The sequence below is a fragment of the Vigna unguiculata genome, chromosome 10 (assembly GCF_037176805.1).
Source record: "Vigna unguiculata cultivar grain cowpea cultivar isolate G323 ecotype 2 chromosome 10, ASM3717680v1, whole genome shotgun sequence".
NCBI lineage: Eukaryota > Viridiplantae > Streptophyta > Magnoliopsida > Fabales > Fabaceae > Vigna > Vigna unguiculata.
Genome location: NC_140801.1, coordinates 40,193,040 through 40,196,612, shown reverse-complemented (window position 1 = coordinate 40,196,612; position 3,573 = coordinate 40,193,040). Strand labels below are relative to the sequence as shown.

At 30.1% G+C, this 3,573-nt stretch overlaps 1 non-coding gene across 1 annotated transcript; it reads left to right on the top strand.

Moving 5' to 3' along the window:
- The first annotated feature begins 2,706 nt into the window (after window positions 1-2,706).
- On the top strand, window positions 2,707-2,790 carry TRNAL-CAA (transfer RNA leucine (anticodon CAA)). Its single transcript has one exon. It is a non-coding gene; the product is annotated as a tRNA-Leu (tRNA).
- Window positions 2,791-3,573: the final 783 nt, after the last annotated feature.

Sequence of the window (3,573 nt, the reverse complement as noted above, 5' to 3'; positions counted from 1 at the left end):
TTCTAGGAATAATTATGTAAAATGTTTGGAAGTTACATGTATTTTTTTAGAAGGCACCTAACTTTTTAGGTTAGATAAGTGTTTGTTAAATGATTTTATGCTTTCCATAATTTCAATTATTTTTATATAGACTTCAATACTAATTTGTTATTTATTTTTGTTAAGTTTGTTTAATTTAATACTAATTTTTCTTTCTTATTTAATCAAGTACTAATTTTTATCAATTTTTGTCAATTCAATTTTTTTGTAATGTCAATTAAATAGTTAACAACATAGTGACAGGGTGGAACAGTTCGTTTGATGTGACACCAGATGTGGCTTAACATGTCTAGTCTATCTTTCTCATCGTTCTCCATGGCCTCCAACATTCATCATTAATCACCCATGCCTACATACCTTCATTCCAAACATAACACTATCACAAATCATCTCCTCCCTTCTAAATTCAAGAAACCCCAATCACATACCTCTATTTGAAATTCAAGAAACCCCAATCACCAACCAATGATCTCATGCAACTTCCACCTAGCCTCCTCCTCACCTTGTCGCTCAAATCTTTTGTTTGCCCCGCCATCACCGTTAGAGACGTTGCCAACGAATGTCAATGCCACCATATTCTCCCCCTTCACAAGCAAACACAATTGCTTCCTAAACCCACAACCTCCATCACCTCCTATTATTACTAGAGTAGCCATCGGCGACAACCAATTGTGTGCATCTTCTGCTCTCATTCTTATTCCTGCACAAGAGCTCCTTTGCACTTTTTGAGAATAGAGCTCGTCTCCACAGCGCCTCTAGCGGTCAGACAAAACTCACCATTCAGAGTTGATGCTTCGACCACGCCGAGGTTGTCATTTGCCACAGCTGGTGCTTCATTGGAATGTTGTTCTTGTTCTAGCTTTGCTCTTTGATTTCTGATGATGCTGTGTTTGATTGGATATAAGGTGAATGAGATGAGGGAATGTGTAGTTACATGCTCTCTAGTTAGGCTATGGGGATGAGGAGAGATAGAAAAAGGGAGTTTAATCTACTTGTTTTGAGATAGGAGTAAAGGGGGTTTTGTTAAAGGAGAAAAGGAAGTTGTTTGTGTGTGATTATGTGTTGGTCGATTCTGAATTGGAAATTGATTAAGGAAGAAGATGAAGTTGATTGCGGTTGAGAGTAGTGTGTTGATTTTATGGAAAGGAAGATAATGTAGAGAAAGTTTATGTGGGTTTTGTGTTGATGATGGATGGTTTAGTGTTGAGAAAAGATGAATATGTAAAGATGGTTTTTTTTGTTTGAAGGAAGAAAATTGAGTGTGAAGTTGGATCACTGGAGAACATGAAGTGTGTTTTATGAAAATGAGAAGGAAGACACATGTCAGTGATAAAACAGAATACGTCAGAGGCCACCTCAAACGAAGTGTTCCACCCTCCTATGATGTTAACTATTTAAACGACGCTGCAAAATAGAACTAAATTGACAAAACTTGACAAAAATCGAAACTTGATTAAATAAGAAAAAAATAGTACTAAATTGAACAAATTCATCAAAAATAGATACTAATTTACTATTAAGGCCTTTCTATAAATAATGTTCTTGTTAAAACTCGAGATACTAAGATTAGGGATGTCAACGGGGCGGATAGGGTACGGGTAATAGTTCCCATGTACCCTACCCGCTGAAAAAATATTTGTCTCGTACCCGTACTCATATCCGTGTGGATATCCATTATGCGAGTACCCACATATTTTTTTAATATCCACAAATATCGACGAGTACCTGCGGATATTTACAAAAAAAATTAATATTTAATAACATATTTTAACCATAAATTCAAATAAAAATATAATGCATAACATTTATAAATTTCAAACACAGTGCAAACAAGTCATTTAAATACAAAGAAATTAAACTTTTTTGAAACTAATTGATAAAAAATAACTCATTCAAAATCAATGTATTAATGTTTTAATCATTTTTAAAAATTTTTTTAATTTAAATTAGAATATAGCGGGTACTAGTATCTATGGGTAGAGATACTATGATACTCGTACCTGTCCTGTTAACATGCGGGTATAAAAAATATTCGTACCCATCACCTGTGGATATCCATTTACAATATTCATTTCCTACCCGTTGTGAATTTTATCCATAGATACCTACGGGTACGAATTTTTTTTACATCTCTAACTAAGATTGTACAAAAGTTATATCCCTTTAGTTATAATCAACCTCATCAAAAATTGGTTAATCAAGTTGCCTCGTCCATAAATAATTAATCATATACATAAAAATTATAATATGTTAAACCAAATACAATTCTAACATCCAACATAATAACATAAAATTATTGTCACAAATGGTTAACAAAACTATGGCAACAATTTAATTATTGTCATATGATATTACTAATAACGTATTTATATATTTATAATTTATAGTGATGAATATTTATATTTCTTTAACTTTATTTTAATGACTAAAATAATAAATGGTAAACATAAATCTAATTTCCTAAATTTTCAAGTCATCTAATTTATGTTATATGAATTATTTTAAAACTTTAAAATCGATTAAGAATTTATGCTATTATAAATTCTAAAACTAGAATTAAATTAAATTAAGTAGGCGATTTTAAAATAGCATATCATATCCATAATTTTTTGTATTTGAATACCATTAAATCATGTTCATTTTAGGGTTAGCAAATTTATGTTTAGTGTCAGGATGGTCGAGTGGTCTAAGGCGCCAGACTCAAGTTCTAGTCCTCGAAAGAGGGTGTGGGTTAAAATCCCACTTCTGACATTTTTGTCATTAATTGTTTTCATTTTATATTTTTTTAATTTATTAAATATTATTTACTTAAAACTCTTCTTTATATTTTAATGCAGTTAACTAATTTTTTGAGGCAAACACCAAGGACATTCCCTGGTAGTCCAACCTCAGGACACATATGAGAAAAAATGAAAAATATTAAATTTATATTTTGGATAACTTGTACTATTGTACTCTCTCGTAAATTAAATTTATTTTAAGCCTACCATGAGTTCATTAACAAACCAAATTTGAAATGAATAAATTCAATCTTTTACCAACTCATATCCGAACTATATAAGAATATGCAGTTATAATATAATATCTAATTAAATATAATAGAATCCAAACTACATGAATTATATCAATATAATTTGGATATTTTCTTTTATATATATATATATATATATATATATATATATAATTTTAATTGATTAAATAATAAATAATCCGCAAAATAATATTAATTATTTATTTACTTTGAACACCTCTTATACACTTAGTCTAGATTAAAAAAGGTTTACAAAAAAAAATTTTTATGGAGTATTCATTCAATTCTCATACTCACTCTTACATTATAGAGTTTTTTTATATAATTATACTGACTTAAGCGTTTTCGTCGATCTTCACCAGTAACACGACGATAAACTCTTATAATTAGGTGTAGTTCGACTTCGTTAAAATCTCTTTTTCACCTTGGGAGATTTATACTCTTTTTCAATAAAAGCATTTGGTATTCAATGTGGGAGAGGCAAATTTTTTTCACTCATGATC